Source organism: Phocoena phocoena, chromosome 4 (genome assembly GCF_963924675.1).
Source record: "Phocoena phocoena chromosome 4, mPhoPho1.1, whole genome shotgun sequence".
In the NCBI taxonomy this organism is placed as follows: domain Eukaryota; kingdom Metazoa; phylum Chordata; class Mammalia; order Artiodactyla; family Phocoenidae; genus Phocoena; species Phocoena phocoena.
This window is the reverse complement of record NC_089222.1, coordinates 97255216-97273342: the sequence shown is the minus strand read 5'-3', so window position 1 is coordinate 97273342 and position 18127 is coordinate 97255216.

Sequence of the window (18127 nt, the reverse complement as noted above, 5' to 3'; positions counted from 1 at the left end):
TTAGAAGGTATTCTCTTACTTGTGTCTGCCATCCATTATCTCTAAATATTTTCTTAATGTTTATAATGCTGCTGCCCTATAGGTCAGGTGTGAGTAAATGAAAAGATTGAACTACATTTTAAAATTAAGGTTCATTTCTAGTTAGACTAATTACAAATGAAGGCTATGAATTTCAAATGTTTTTTTCTTAACGCTAATAATCAGGGTTAGCTTGATATACTGTGGAGGGATTGTTCAAGTTACTTCCCTGCTGAGATGAAGATACTTTTTAATTTTTTTTAACTTTTCATTTTGAAAAAATTTCAGACTCAAAACATTGCAAAAATATAGTGAAGTACTTCCATGTTCTTCAAATGGTAACATACAACCACAGGACAATTGTCAAAATCAGGGAATTAACATTATTAAAATATTATATCACCTTACACTATTATTCTACAGACCTTATTCAAATTTCACCATTTGCTCCACTAATGTCTCCGTAGTTGAAGATTCACTACATTATCACATATTGTTTAGTTGTCATCCCTCTTAAACCCCTTTAATCTGGGAATCTTCAGTGTTTGTCTATTATGACCTTAGACTTTTTGAAAAGTACAGGCCAATTATTTGTAGATCTCCCAATTTGGGATTTCCCTAATGATTCCTCACAAATTCAGTTTATGCATTTTTGGCAAAAATAAGACAGAACGGATGTGTCTTCAGTATATCAGCAAGCACATGATGTCAATTTGTCCTCTTACTAGTGTGATGTTAATTTTGATCACTTGGTTAGGGTGGTATCTGCCAGATATATACAATGTCAAAGTTGTAAATTTTCTGTTTGTAATTAGTATCTTATGGGAAAATTCTTGTATCATATTCTCATACTTTTGCCCACTAATTGGCAGACATTCATGGTTTTTGTTTTTTGGGTGTTTCCCCCATGGTTCTTTACTGAAACAATTGTTAGTGTAGGATTTGCCGAATGATGATTTTTCTATTTTCATCTTCTATTTTTTGTAGTTCAAATTCTGTGAGGAAATTTCCTTCTCCATTCTTTATTCAATTTTGTATTGGTAATGGGCCTGTGTATTCTTATGTTATTCTATAGGTTATAATGCACTACTATCATACATTTTGTTACTCAAAATGTCCCAGATCTGCCCACACAAACCCCTCCCCATTGACCCTTGTGTCTTTTTGACATGTCCCCATTCTTTTTTTTTAATTTCTGGCACCAGAAGATATTCTGGACTCATCTCATATTTTCTCTTCTTTAACCCTGGAATCAGTGATTTCTCTTAAGCATCCATGGTTCCTTTTAGAATCAAAATCTGCACTAAGTGTACTCATTGGTTCTGAAGTGTCATTGCTTCTAGCCTACTTGACAGAGCTAGAATATGTATGTATATACATCTATATCAATTTCTAGCTCTATATGTGTGTGTGTGTGTATGTATGTGTATACTGTATGTATCTCCATGAGTTCATATAGATACTTCCATTACCAGACCAACACCAGATACATTCTAGTCTTCCTCCTTTCTCTACTTACTACTCTTGTCCAACAGTAAGAAATCTGACTATGTATAATCTGTTCACTTATTTGCTTAATTTCTAGAATACACATAAAGTTTCAGAATTAATTCATATATTTCCCTATGAAAAACTAACCAGAGTGCAGTATTTGTATGTAGTTCCTTTCCTTTTTAGTCTTAAGAGTACATAATCAAAATACTATTTTACAAAGTTATGTAGGTTAGTTCTTTGCTCCCCCTTTCAGTATGATTGTGTTACTCATTTGTAATGCAGTTTGGTTTTGTTTGTGTTTCATAATGAATTACTGCTCATTGTTAATTTTTTTTGCATGTGATAGCATAGGTCTAAAAGTTGGAACTATACAAAAAGTGTAACTCCTCCCTATTTCTGCCTCATTCTCTTCCTCCTCTCCTTTCTATCCTGTTTACACCTATTCCCTATAGGTAATCCATCTCTGGTTTCTGGTTTATCCTTCCTGTGTTTCCTTTTAAATCAAAGAATAGATGGGTGTTTATTATTTCTCCTTTTACATGAAATGTAATATACTACAGTTATTCTTTTATCCTTTTTTTTTTTCTTCACTTTATAGTATACCCTGGAAACTATACCAGTTCATGGAGATCTTTCTCAAAAAAAATTTTAACAGCTACATAGTACTCCATTGTGTGAATATACCATAGTCAATGCAATTACTCTTACTTGTATGGGCATTTAGGTCATTTCCAATGTTTTGCCATTACAATGCTGTAATCGAATAACCTGTGCAGGTGTATTTTCTCGTTGGAGTGTATCTTCCTTCAGGTAAATTCCCAGAAGTAGGATGCTGGGTCAAAATATAAGTGCATATCTACTCTTATTAGATATTGCCAAATTCTCCTACAAAAGGATTGTACCAGTTTGTTTTCCCACCAAAAATATATGAATGCCTTTTCCCACAGCCTTGCCAGCAGAATGTGTTTGTCATGCTTTTTAATTTTTGCCATATCTGATAGGTTTAAAAAAACGGCATGAGACTTCCCTGGTGGCGCGGTGGTTAAGAATCCGCCTGCTAATGCAGGGGACACGGGTTCGAGCCCTGGTCCGGGAAGATCCCACATGCCGCGAAGCAACTAAGCCTGTGTGCCACAACTACTGAGCCTGCGCTCTGGAGCCCGTGAGCCACAACTGCTGAGCCCACGTGCCACAATTGCCGAAGCCTGTGTGCCTAGAGCCCACGCTCCGCAACAAGAGAAGCCACCGCAATGAGAAGCCCCCGCACCGCAACCAAGAGTAGCCCCTGCTCGCCACAACTAGAGAAAGCCCACGTGCAGCAACGAAGACCCAACACAGCCATAAATTAATTAATTAAAAAAAAAGGCATGTTAGAATAGTTTTAATTTGCATCTCTCTAGCTATGAGTGAGGTTGAATATCTTTTCATATGTTTAAGGACCATTTGAATATCTTTATGAATAGTCTGTTTATTTCATTCCCACTTTACTATTGGGTTTTTGGTCCTTTCTCAAATTTTAAGAATTTGTCATATTAACTCTTTATACATATGTTATAAAGAGTTTATCCTAATTATTAATTGTCTTTCGGCTTTGATTATGGTGTTCTTTGTAATACAAAAAGCTTCCTTTTTTTGTAATGTGAATTTTATTCATCTCTGTTGCCTTTCAGTTTTGTTAATAGTTAGAAAGCCTTTCTCTATACTGAGGTTAAAGATAAATTCACCCTTGTTTTTCTAGTGCTTGTATTGTTTCATTTTCAAATTTAAACAGACTCCTGATCCATTTGATATATATACTTGTGCATTTGTGAGATCAAGATCTAATTTTAGTTAACACATCTGTATGATATTAAGCCATCCTAATAGGAAGCAGTCTGCTTTTGTGTTTTGGGGGAGTGTTAAATTTTTTCTCATATGGGTTTTGCCTATTTCTTGTTAAGCTTCTTCCTAAATATTTAATCATCTTTGTTGCTATTGAAATGAGGTTTTCTCTATCATTTTGTGCTGGTTATTGTTTTAAGATATGAAGACAATTTTCTGTATGTTAATTCTGTGTCTTGCTATCTTACTAAACTTATTGAGTTTTATCATCGATTCTCAAGAATTTCCCAGGTGTACCATCATATCACCTGCAAATAGAGATGGCTTTACTTTATCAATTTTTGTGCCTCCGTTTATTTTCTTGTCTAATTGCATTGCTTAATACCGCTAATACAGTATTGAATAGTAGTAGAATAAATGGGTATCCTTGTCTTTTTCTCAGTGGAAATATCTCCAGCATTTTACTATTAAATAAGATCCTGGCTTTAGGACTACATATTTTATCATGTTAAAAATATCCATCAATTCCTAATTTTCTTAAGTACTTTTATCAGAAATAGGTGTTGAATTTTGCTGAAAGCTCTTTCAGCATTTTATCAATGAGGGGAAACTGTAATATATAGAATTAACATGAGAACTCTCCGGTGTAGTAGAAGTAGCAACTGCAGGAAGAAACCACCACCCGCAGGGCTAAGGGAATAAGTGAACAAGCAAAAGACAACATCTTAGAGGAGGGGCCCAGAGGCTGAAATTCAGATCTTTGAGGAGGTATAGCTGCTGGCTGCAGGGAAGAACAGCACACCAAGCTGCCCATCACCACACTGAAGACAAATTTTGGAAATTTCTTATTCAACTTGTTCATGAAAAGTCCCTGGCGATTTGTAGCCCTTTACCCCCACAAGAATCCATTGTTAGTTAGCAATAATTATTGGTTTTAGTTTTTCACTTTTTACTTCTTTTCATTTTCCTATACTTTCCAAATTTCCTACATTGATCCTACATTACTTTGATAATTGGAGAACTGAGTGGGGAGTAGAGGTATCTCTAAGGCAAATTAGCTGTCATGCTAGGGCTTCAGATACATGAGAACTTTTTCAGACCAAAGACCTTGGGCTACATCGCAATAGACACCCACTTAATTATTGCACATGGACATAGAACTCTTATTCACATCTTGTACTTTTAAAATATAATACAAATGTGCTGTTACAAATATTTTTTGGGTTTTTTCTAAGTATAAGTCCTCTTTGGGAGCATTTTATCTGTGATATCCTTTGAATTTACATTGCTTAGTATTTAGGGGAAAAAAAACTGTTGTGTACTATGTAAAATATCAAGGATGAGTACTATAACTTTACTGCAAGAAGAGTTACCTCTGAATGCTGGTGCATCTATATCACTGATTGGTATGTCATCCAAATACACCACAAATGAATTTCACTCAGAATCCAGCATTGTCCTGATCTCATGCTAGTCACACACCTGGAGTTACTTATTTTATTTCTGCTTTTAGAATTCCATGATTAAACCACAGTTGATGTAAAACTTGGTTAGATCAATAGAAACTATGAATTTACCCATGTAACCATGACTGAAAATAAAGTTTCTAAGTATTTATGGAATATATATTATATCCTGACTTTAAGGAAAAGAGATCAAAACAAGTAGCAGGACACTTACATCAAGTACTGCAAAGAAAGTAACATGGAAAGGAAGTAGGTACTAATTAGATGATAAAATACTTGCAAATCATTAAAGCAAATCTAACTGAAGATGCAATTGAGAATGGAAAGGTGTACATGTGGGGAGGGGGGTATATAAGAACACTTTACTTTTCCACTTAGTTTTGCTATGAACCTAAAACTGCTCTTTAAAAAAAATAAAGTTTTCTTTAAAAAAAAAAAAAAACAAGATGTGAGCAGTGGTTTGACTCAGATTCACAAGGTATGTCTCAACCCATAAATATAAATAATACTGAGTTGGATACAAAACTCCCCAAATATTCTAACAACACTGTCGTAATGCTGTGTGTTAACATTAATCTGTGTATAGAGAGTTACATACATAACCATACCAGAAAGTTTCCCAAAACAGGATTTAAGTGTAGTTATATTCTCAAAGGGCCACTTTGAAATGAAAATGTCCCTTTCCCAGGTAATTATAAACAGGTGTTTCTTCTCATTCTATCTCATTTGAATTCTACAGTGGGCACTGACTATGAGATGCTCCAAGGAAGAAAACTGGGAATCTTAAGTATGAATTTTACTACAGTCCTTGCTTTCTCCAGTAGAGGAACTTAAGAAGCAGCTGCTGTTCTGTGCCAACTTTTAATTTTATTTTATTTTATTATTCTTTATTTTTTGGGCTGCATCGGGTCTTAGTTGCGGCACGCAGGATCTCCATTGAGGCATGCAGGATCTTTTTTTTCGTTGTCAGCACTCAGCCTTCTCTCTAGTTGTGGCACGTTGGCTCTGTAGTTTGCTGCACACAGGTTCTCTCATTGAGGTGCGGGAGCTCAGTTGTTGCGGCGCACACGGGCTTAGTTGCCCCTCGGCATGTGGGATCTTAGTTCCCTGACCAAGGATTGAACCCACGTCCCTTGCGTTGGAAGGCAGATTCTTTACCACTGGACCACCAGGGAAGTCTGCTGTGCCAACCCTTAAAATAAGGGCTGCTGGTAGTGCCACCATGTTGAAATGGAGAAAGATTTTGATAACAGTGATCTCTTTTCACATACAGAGTTAGTTACTTTCATTCCTATTGTGATTTCCTTGCTATGGACATAGAGTCATTAGAAAACTAGGAAGCTTCAAGATTAAGAGCAATTTCAGATATTAATCTGGAAGTAATGTGTGTAAGGCAGAAAGGAAAACAGGGCCAGCCTGGGAGCTAGGAAACCAAGATAATGGTAATACACTACATGCATGAGTTATAAAATCTTAGAGTAATATGTTAACATTAATTAGCGGTAATGTAATAGAAGTAACAGATCAGAGACATTGCTAAGGAATTCAGTGGTTGATAAATGATAGAAGAAATGGAAGCATCCAGATGACTAAAGGTCTGGACCTAGGTACCTAGGAGAATGGTAGATGTTAAAGAGGAAAAAAATTGACAAATATATACAGGATAACTTTTAAAGTTTAAGAAAAACCTCCAGCCAGAATTTAGGAAAGCAGATGATGACAGAAAATCCACAGAGGGTTTTCAAGGGGAAATGGGGTCAACATGAGGCCTAATTGTATTGGGTACCATTGGTGTGGGAGTTGATAAATCTGCCTCTTTTTTCTGTTTTCACATCTGTTGAAAAGGTTGATATGTATCTGAACTTACACAGCCTACAGCTCATGCATGAAGTGGATGCCTGTGAAGTAGAAGACATTGTGCGAAGAACTTTAATGTGATGTCTAGGCTAACTACTAAAATAATAGTTCAAAGAATACATAACTCACAAGCTAACGGGAGGAGGGGAATGGAGTGTTTTAAAAAGGCAGAAAAGTAGGTACTTCCCTGGTGGTCCACTGGGTAAGACTCCACGCTCCCAATGCAAGTGGGCCTGGGTTCGATCCCTGGTCTGGGAACTAGATCCCAAATGCATGCTGCAACTAAGAAGCTTGCATGCCACAACTAAAGATCCTGCATTCCACAACTAAGACCTGGCGCAGCCAAAATAAATAAATAAATACTTTCATAAAAATAAGTAAAAATAAAACATAAAAAGGCAGAAAAGGAAAAGAAATGTAGAACAGGCAGGACCGAAAACAAAGCAAACTAAAATGGCAGATTTATATGCAAATATGTCAGTAATTATGTCATATTTTATAACTGGACTAAATATTCCCATGAAAAGACAAAGATTGGTGGCCTGGACCTTTTTTTAATAAAGACAACCATAGGGAATTCCCTGGTGGTCCAGTGGTTAGGACTCCATGCTTCCACTGCAGATGGCAAGGGTCCTATCCCTGGTCAGGGAGCTAAGATCCTGCATGCTGCATGGAGTGGCCAAAAAAAGAAAAAAGACAACCGTATACTGTTTACAACAGACATACCTTAAGTATGAGGATATGAACAGGTTGACAGCAATAGGATGGTAAAATGTACCACATGAATACCAAAAAAACTGATGTCGCTCTTTTAATTTCAGTCAAAAAAGACTTAAATCCAGGATCATTACCAGAGGCACTTTACTTTATCCTTTCATAATGATAAAAGGTTCAACTCACCAGGAAAACAATTCTATACAATATGCAACTAATAATAGCTTCAAGCTGTATAAAGCAAAAATTGCCAGAATTAAAAGCAGAAGAAATAGCAAATCCACATTCATACAGAGATATTAATTAATTTATTTATTTTTGGCTGCCTTAGGTCTTGATTGCTGCACACAGGCTTTCTCTAGTTGCAGCGAGCGGGAGCTACTCTTTATTATGGTGCACGAGCCTCTCATTGCTGTGGCTTCTCTTGTTGCAGAGCACAGGCTCCAGGCGCGTGGGCTTTAGTAGTTATGGCATGTAGGCTCAGTAGTTGTGGCTTGTGGGCTCTAGAGTACAGGCTCAGTGATGTGGTACATGGGCTTAACTGCTCCGCGGCATGTGGGATCTTCCCGGACCAGGGCTCGAACCCGTGTCCCCTGCATTGGCAGGCGGATTCTTAACCACTGTGCCACCAGGGAAGTCCCCATCCATTTACTTTTAATCTAGTTGTATCTCTGAATCTAAAGTGTGTCTCCTGTAGACAGCATACAGTTGGATCATGGTTTTTTTTTTTTTTAATCCTGCCTGACAACCTCTGCCTTTTGATTGGATTGTTCAGTCTATTTGCATTTAATGTTTTATTGATGTAGTTGTATTTTTTTTTTTTTTTGCGGTACGCGGGCCTCTCCCTGCTGTGGCCTCTCCCGTTGTGGAGCACTGGCTCCGGACGCGCAGGCTCAGCAGCCATGGCTCATGGGCCCAGCCGCTCCACGGCATGTGGGATGCTCCGCAGCATGTGGGATCCTCCCGGACCGGGGCACGAACCCGCATCCCCTGCCTTGGCAGGCGGACTCTCAACCACTGCGCCACCAGGGAAGCCCTGTAGTTGTATTTTTGTATGCCATTTTACTTTTTTTTCTTTTTTTATATATACATGTATTTACTTATTTATTTACTTATTTTTGGCTGCGTTGGGTCTTCGCTGCTGTATGTGGGCTTTCTCTAGTTGCGGTGAGTGGCGGCTGCTCTTCGTTGCGGTGCACAGGCTTCTCATTGCAGTGGCTTCTCTCGTTGTGGAGCACGGGCTCTAGGCGCGCGGGCTTCAGTAGTTGTGGCTCACGAGTTCAGTAGCTGTGGTTCACAGGCTCTAGAGTGCAGGCTCAGTAGTTGTGGCGCACGGGCTTAGTTGTTCCGCGGCATGTAGGATCTTCCTGGACCAGGGATCAAACCCGTGTCACCTGCATTGGCAGGTGGATTCTTAACCACTGCGCCACCAGGGAAGACCCTCACTTTTGTTTTCTATATGTCGGGTTTTTTGTTTGTTTGTTTGTTCCTCTATTCCTCCCTTACTGCTTTCTTTTGTATTGAGTGAATATTTTCTAATGTAGCATTTTAATTTCTTTAATGATTTTTTCTTTTTTGTTTTTAGTGATTGCTCTAGGGTTTACCATATACACTTTAACTTATCAGAATGAGCTTCAGATTTATACTGGCTTAGTTTGTTATATATAGAAACGTTAATCCTGTATAGCTCTACTCTGTTCCCTTGTCCCCCTTTCTGTGGTCCTGTTACACCTGTTACATCTATTAATGTTACAACCCCGACAATACATTAATATAATTATTACTTTACCATCTACAGCCACTCCCTTATCCAATACCTTTTTGCTGTTACCTCCTTTGTGTTGTTATTGGCATATATCTTACACATATATTACATTTCTATATGTTATTGTCTCGGTAATACATTCTACACATTACTTTATACAACTGCTTGTTAAATCAATTAAGGGAATAAAGGAGAATAATTGTGCATACAACCTGCTATAATTTCAGAACTACCAGACTTCCCTCGTGGAGCAGTGGTTAAGAATCTGCCTGCCAGTGCAGGGGACACGGGTTCGAGCCCTGGTCCGGGAAGATCCCACATGCTGCGGAGCAGCTAAGCCTGTGCACCGCAACCACTGAGCCTGCTCTCTAGAGCCCACGAGCCACAACTACTAAGCCCACATGCCACAACTACTGAAGCCCACGCACCTAGAGCCCGCGAGCCACAACTACTGAGCCCGTGTGCCTAGAGCCCGTGCTCTGCAAGAAGAGAAGCCACCACAATGAGAAGCCCATGCACCACAACAAAGACCCAACGCAGCAAAAAATAAATAAATTTATTTTTAAAAATTTCATAACTACCTTTACTGGTGCTCTTTGTTCTTTTATGTGAATCTGAATTACCATCTGAGTTCAGTTGCTTTTGGCCTAAAGAATTTCCTGTAAGTATTTCTTATAAAGTCTGGTCTGTTAGCAACAAATTCTCTCAGTTTTTGTTCATCTGGTAAAGTAACCTCACTTTGGAAACATAGCTTCTCTGGATGTAAGGTTCTCGGTATAGTTTATTCCTTTGAGTACTTTGAATAAGTTATCTCACTGCTTCTGTCTTCTGTTGTTCTGCTGAGATGTCATCTGTTATTGGGGTGCCTTTGTAAGTGACAAGTTGTTTTTCTCTTGCTGCTTTTACAGTTTTTTCCTTGTCTTTGACTTTCAGCATTTTTAGTATGATGAGTCTGTTTGTGGATCTCTTTATGTTTATCCTTTTTTTTGGCTGCGTTGCGCAGCCTGGTGGATTAGTTCCCCAAACAGTGATTGAACCCGAGCCCCCTGCAGTGGAAGTGTGGAGTCCTAACCACTGGACTGCAAGGGAAGTCCCCTCTTTCTGTTTATTCTGATTTGAGTTCATTAAGCTTCCTGGATGTGTAGGTTATTATTTTTCAATAAATGTTGGAAGTTTTCAATTATTATTTCTTCAAAAAAAATTTTTTTTCTGCTTCTTTCTTCTCTCCTTCTAGTACTCCTATTATGTATATATTAGTACATTTTATTATGTCCCACATTTCTCTGAGGCTCTTCATTTTCTTCATCGTTTTTCCTCTCTGTTCTTTGGTTTGCATGATCTCTGTCCATCTATCTTGAAGTTCCTTTCTTTTAGTTATTTTACTTTTCAACTCATTTTATTTGTTTCTTTTTTCCCTTTTTCTTTATTCTCTATTTGAGGTGATATATGTACACCTTCATTTGCTTGTTTAGTCACTGTTGCTATGGACTGAATGTCTGTGTCCGCGCTACCCCCACCCCAACCCAAATTCATATGTTGAATCCCTAACTCCCAGTGTGCCTGTAGTTGGAGATGGGGCCTCAAAGGAAGTAACTACAGTTAAAGGAGATCATAAGGGTGAGGTCCTGATCAGATAGAATAACTCCTCATAAGATGAGATACCAGAATGTTCTCTCTAGAAGAGGTCCTGCGAGCACACAGCAAAATGGCGGCCACCTACAAGCCAAGAGAAGAGGACTCAGAATGAAACCTACCTTGCCAGCACCTTGATTTTGGACTTGCCAGTCTCCAGAACTGTGAGAAATAAATTTCTTTTGTTTAAGCCACCGGCCTGTGGTATTTTGTTATGACAGCCCAAACAGGCTAAGACAGTGGCTTTCTTTAGTTCTGTTTCTTTAAATCTGTCAGGTGGTTACTCTCACAGGCAGTTTCTGTTGCCTGCTTTTTCCCCAGTGTATGGGGAATATTTTCCTTCTTCTTTGCATACTTTGTAATTTTTTGTTGGAAACTAGACATTTTAGATAATATATTGTAGAAAGTCGGGGTACTGATCCCATGCCCCTCTCCCTTCCAAGGCTTGGTTATTGTTTTTTGCTTGTTTGTTTGTTTAGTGAATAGCTGGATTATTTTAGTGGTCTATTTTCCCTCCAATAGTCTAAGCCTCTGATTTTTCTCAGTACGCCAAGTCACCTTGGGATGACAATTATTTTAGTACTGTTCTCTTCCTCTGTTTCCATGATCACATGAGCTGTTAAACTCCATTAATTGCTGGCTAATTGCTCATTTGTTTTGAATAATACCCTGGGATTAGATTATTAGAGAAATAATTTGGTGTTCAAACAAGCTAATCCAGTCAAACTCTGGTTTCTTTGCAATAATAATTTCCTTTTAAAAAATATTTATTTATTTATTGACTGGGTCGGGTCTTATTTGCGGCACGAGGGCTCTTCATTGCGGTGTGCAGGATTCTCTCTAGTGTGGTGCGTGGGCTCTCTAGATGTGGCCCATGGGCTCAGTGGTTGCGGTGCGTGGGCTTCTCTCTAGTTGTGGTGCACAGGCTCTAGAGCACGTGGGCTCTCTAGATGTGGCTCAGTAGTTGCGGTGCATGAGCTTAGCTGCCCTGCATCATGTGGGATCTTAGTTCCCTGACCAGGGATCAAACATGCGTCCCCTGCATTGTAAGACAGATTCTTACCCATTGGACCACCAGGGAAGTCCCTGCAATAATAATTTCTGAGGTCAGTGTTTGATATTCATTCTGATTCCAAGAGGGTTCCCTCAGCTGTCTTTTTCCCTAGTTCTCTCCTACAAACCAGCAGGCCTACAGTTTATCCTATATCTTGAATCTCCTCTCAATTGCTTCTTGCCTTAACCGCCACTGTGCTTGAGAGGACCCCTTAGGCCTCAATATCCTCAGACTCAGTTGCAAATGCAGTTAGCCCTTTGGGAAGAGATTAGGAGCTTTCGACAGTCTGCTTCTACTTCCAGGCAAAGTCTCTGCCAGGATTCTGGAACTGGAGGTGAAGACCGTGGCAAGTTTCTGAGTGACACCCCTTCTCTGTAAGCTGAGTTCTTGGCCAAGAGGTGGCTGCAGCCTGAGGTCTTCTCGGCCTTCCTCTCCTGTCACGGAACCGCCAGTTCATGAACAGAGACAAGGGCGGGCAGGGCCTCTGCCTTCTCAGTTCACTTGGCCCAAAGTAGAACTTCTGTTCCACAGGTGGGGGCTGGGTGGAAGAAGGAACCCCCAGAGGTTCCTTCCTGGTTGAGAAGGAACCTCTCAACCACACTTGCTCAGGCCTTAGCAACAGGTACCTGGGAAAAGGATGAGAAAAACTGACAGCCTGGACTTCCTGGGAGGACCACCCTGCAACCGGGAGCTGATGGGAGAGGGAGCCTGGTATTCTAGGATGCAGCAGTCTGGTGTGGCGTTGCCACCTTACTGAGCTGAGACAGGGAAGGGAAGGTGTGGTCTTTGTTCAAATACCACAGGCGCAGGGCTTCCCTGGTGGTGCAGTGGTTAAAACTCCATGCTTCCAATGCAGGGGGATCGGGTTCGATCCCTGGTCAGGGAACTAGATCCCACATGCATGCCACAACTAAGGAGCCCACCTGCCGCAACCAGGACCCGGTGCAACCAAATATAAATAAATAAATATTTTAAAAAACACCGCAGACACTTTTTAAAAAATTTATTTTATTGAAGTATAGTTGATTTACAATGCTGTATTCATTTCTATTGCACAGCAAAGTGATTCAGTTTTACATACATATATACATTCTTTTTCATGTTCTTTTCCATTCTGGTTTATTACAAGATATTGAATATAGTTCCCTGTGCTATACAGTAGGACCTTGTTGTTTACCCATCCTATATATACTATCCCTAACTACCACTCTCCCTCCTCCACCTCTCCTCCCCCTTGGCAACCACAAGTCTGTTCTCGATGTCTGTGAGTCTTTTTCTGTTTCGTAGATAAGTTCATTTGTGTCATATTTTAATTCCACATATAAGTGATATCATATGCAAATACCACAGACTCTTGCCTTTCTTAATGAATTCTCATAGATTCTTCTTGAATAGATGTTCCTCATTTGCTGTTTGCCCTTAGGACTATTTACAGACCCCTTAAATGGTTGTTTTTGTTTTCACAATTTTACAGTTTCGTTGGGAAACATATCAGCAGAGTACCTCATCTGTCGTATCAGAAGTCAATCCTCCAACTCACTTAAAAGATAATTTTATCTTGAAACAATCTCAAGCTTACAGAAAAATTACAAGTAGAATAATTTTTGAGACATTTGAGAGTAACTTAACAACCTGATGCCATATCACATCTGAATTAAGTATTCTTATAAATAGGCACATTCTTTTACATAACTGCATACAGTCAGGAAATTAACATTGATAGGATACCACCATCTAATCTTTTTACCGCTTTCAAGTTTCACCAATTGCCTTACAGCAAAATAATCTGGTTCAGAATCATGTACTGCATTGTTGTCATGTCTGGTTAGTCACCTTTAGTCTGGTACAGTTCTTCAGTCTTTGTGTGTGTGGGTGTGTGTGTGACCTTGACACTTGAATATCATAGGCCAGTTACTTGGTAGAATATCCCTCAATTTGGGATTGTCTAATGCTTCCTCATGATTAAAGTTACGCATTTTTGACAGAAATATCACATGATGTTATATTCTTCGAATTGCATTCTATATAAGTGGTACACAATTTTGATTTATCCTATTACTGACCATGATCACTCTGATTACTTGATTAAGGTGTCTGTCAGACTTCTCCCCCATGAAGTTTCTCTTTTCTCCTTTGTAATATATTTTTTATAAGCTAATGTATTTTATTTAGACCTCCAAATAGCTTTTTTTTAAAGAATTATTGAGGTATAATTTACATAAAACTCACCCATTTTAAGTGTACATTTTTTTTCACAACTCACATACACACACTGTATTTTATTTTTACAAGAGATAAATGAACTGACACCAAGCATTGTAAATGGATGACCACAACAAAAGCAACAATGATTGCAATTACCAAACACGAAACACACTCACACTACGTCATAATATTGACATTCGGTCCAGGAATCCTCCACTGTAACAGCTCCTTCTCCTTTGTAATATTAATAAGTATTTTGTGGGGGGAACTATGGAAATGTCCTGCTCCTCTTCAACTTTACAATTTATTCCTTTTTAAAAAATATTTATTTATTTGGTTGCGCTGGATCTCAGTTGCAGCAGGCAGGCTCCTTAGTTGTAGCATGCAAACTCTTGGTTGCGGCAGGTATGTGGGACCTACTTCTGTGACCAGGGATCGAACGCGGGTCCCCTGCGTTGGGAGCAGAGTCTTATCCACTGCGCCACCAGGGAAGTCCCTCAATTTATTCTTTCATTTATTTGTATTACTGTTTGTGAAGAAAAGATTAATATAGCAGGTCTGAGCCTGCTACCTTAAAGAGTCCTGCTAGGAGGACTGTTAAGGCCAAAGTTTGACCTTTGGCTGGCAATTGGAAACTTGACTGGTAAACAGTTCCCTACACTGATACAAAACCTTTCCTAAAAAGTGTGGCTCTCTGTGCTTAAACTCCTTATGCAAACAATGTGGTTTACACTGAACAACTGCTTTCCTTCCCGGAGTCTGGAATTTTGGAATGTGCTATGCAGAGGGTGCCTATGTGACCAGCACCAGTAAAAACTTTGGGTTCTGAATCTCTAGTGAGCCTGCTGATAGATAACACTCCACACGTGTGTTGTCACAACTCATTGCTGGAGGAATTAAGCATGGCTCCACTGGGGTTCTTGGAAACTTACGCTTGTTTCCTCTGGACTTTGCCTTTTCCCTTCACTGATTTTGTCTTATATCCATTCTCAGTAATAAATCATAGCCATGAGTGTGTGTATTTGCTGGTTCCTGTGAGTGCTTTTAGTGAATCACTGAACCTAGGGATGGTTTTAAGGACTCCTGATAGTGGGCTTATGGTTTCCTATTTTCTTTGATGGTGTATAATCTGTTACTCTCATTATTATTATGCTCACTCGATTTGCCATGATTTGGCCAGTAGAAGTCCCTTCGAGGACTTTTGTGCCCTGTTGACATGTCCCCATCATTCTCTGAGCATCTAACTTGCTTTCTGACAGAAGATTTTCCAGACTCATTTGGTACTTTTCCTGACCCAGCCCTGAAATTAGCCATTTCCCCAAGAAGCCCTACTTTGTTCTATTGGGGAATGGCTTTTAGAAACCAATACTTAGTACTAGGTGTGATCATTTCTGGTGGGTATCACTGCTCCCAGGCCATCTCAATAAACAACTAGAGAATACATGCGTGTATACACAAACACATATATACATATACACACATTTACATAGCATTTGTGTCTGAAAACTACCAGTTTAACCAATACTTCACATTTCATCATCTCCTTTTCTACCTTTGCTACGCCCTTCTCCGACAGCAAAAATGCTGGCTTTCAGTATCTTTAGTGTTTACGTATTTCATCCTCTCTATATAACCAATCTCCCATTGCCTAGGTTGCCTTAACCTCCCACATGGACATCACCCCCTCTAACCCCCCTTGATCTCTGACACTCCGATTCAGACCAATCCTCTACGTGGATGGAATGTTTCAGCACCAATTCTCTGACAGCCGGGTGTCCTACAGTTCAATTCTGACATTACTACCCAGAGTTAGCACATACCCCATGAGTTAAGGCCTCAATTCCACAAGACTGCACCCACTTCAGACGTTAACAGCAGGTCTTGGATATCCCCAAACCACCCGCAACTCTGCCTGCCCAACTATAAATTTAGGGGTTTCTATGGAGCCCCCCCTTCGATAATTCACTAGAACAACTCACAGAGCTCACTTAAAGCGCTATAGTTACAATTACAATTTTATTATAAAGGATACAACTCAGGGATAGCCAAGTGGAAGAGACCCATAGGGCAACGTCTGGGAGGGAGGGGTGCTGGAGCTTCTGTTCCTGTGGAGTTGGAGTGTGCCACCCACCCAGTACATCAATATGCTCGCCAACCAGGAAGCTCTCTGAGCCTCTTCAAGTTTTTGTTGAAGTTGCATTATATACAGTGCATAATTGGGTAAATTAATGAATTAATGGCCATAGTGAGTGAACTCAGTCTTCAGCTTCTCTCCCCTCCCTTGGAGGTCAGGGGGTGGGGCAGAAAGTTTCAACCCTTTAATCACATGGTTGTTTTTTTTCTGGCAATAAGCCCCCATCGTGAAGCCATCTAGCCCACCATGTGAATCTCAGATTTTCACTGAGACTGGAAAAAGACAAAGATGGCAAACACAACAGTTATTTAATATTGTACTAGAAGTCCTTGCAGAGCGCTAAGTAATAAGACCAACAGTACTTGGCAAGCATGTGAAGCAACCAGCACTGCTGGGTGTAAAATGGCACAGCTTCTTCGGAAAATATTTTGATATTATCTGCTTAAGTTGAACATCCACAAATCCAAATGACTCAAATTCCACTCTTAGTTATGGACGCAACAGAAATGCATGTTCATATATATACCAAGAGGATAAAAATGGGCCTTGCAGCATTCTTCATAACCCCAAACTGAAAATAACCCAAACATCTAACAGTGGTAGAAAGGTAAAGTTGTGGTATATTCACAGAAAGTAATGTTTTTTGTAGAGCACACAGAACACAGTAAGAATTCAAATGAGCACAATAAATCCAATCAACAAGATAAGGAAAGAATGGAAAAGAGAGGCAGGAATAAGCACCTATGAAGAACTAAGTGGAAATGCTAGTATAAGAAATATAAATTTTAAAATGAATTCAATAGATAACTCAATTAAAAAAACAGTTAAAGATGAAGTTGAGCAACTCCCAGAAGGTTATCAGGAATGGAAAAAAAGGAGAGAATGAGACAGGTATTGAGGGTAGAAACAAAACCTTCTCTTAGAAATAAAGAAGTAACCAGAGGAGGAAAATATTTAAAGAAACGACACTATTTATCTTCCAGGATTTGGAAAATACTAAAATACCTATACATCTCTGCTAAAGCAAACTCCTTTGAAATCATAGTGGGACTTCCCTGGTGGTCCAGTGGTTAAGACTCCACGCTCCCAGTGCAGGGGGCCTGGGTTCAATCCCTGGTCAGGGAACTAGATCCTGCATGCATGCTGCAACTAAGAGCCCGCAGGCTGCAACCAAGACCTGGCGCAGCCAAATAAATAAAAACTAAAAAAAAAAAGAAAATCGTAGTACTAAGACTTTAAGAAATGGAATGTCCTAGGGTCCCCAAATCAGAGGAAACTGAGTTGAAACTGTAGTAGCCTTGTGATAGATGGGACTGCCAGTTTCAAAGGCGCTGGCTTTTGAAAGCCCAAAGGTGACAAGAGATCAGGATTTAGGTCCACAGAGATCGGAACTAAGAATTCCACACAAAGCTGGGTTGGAACCACTGAAGAGCTACACCTTCAGTGAAAGAACAAGCCAGAAAAAAACTCCATTCACCAACCCAGGCAAAGATATTTGTCTGTCCCAGACTGGGCACGAGGTGGGCAAACAGCCTCCCTTTAAGATTTAGAACAATGACCTTGTTCTCACACTGGTCTAAAGTTCAAATTTACACTTGCTGGTCTAGGAAACCAGAGTTTGAGAAATTAATATGAAAATAGTGCCTAGCCATTGATACTCTTGGAACAATCTAACAAAAGCAAACATGAAACTGATCTGGGAGGACCCTTTTTCAACGTAGGCAGGTGGCACAGGATTCCAAAGATAAGGCCCTACTGGAGATGCGCTTATACTCTAACATTTATAAAACTCTGGAGAAATCCAATAAACAGCAGTACTCAACTTCAAAACTTCAGATAATAGACTATAAGACTGGTATATTTAAAATAATTAAACAAGTTATCTTTGCATCTTTGCTCTAAGCCTTTACAAACTATAACTATAAATTTATAAGATCAGGGGAGACAAAGACTCTTTTTGTTTATTT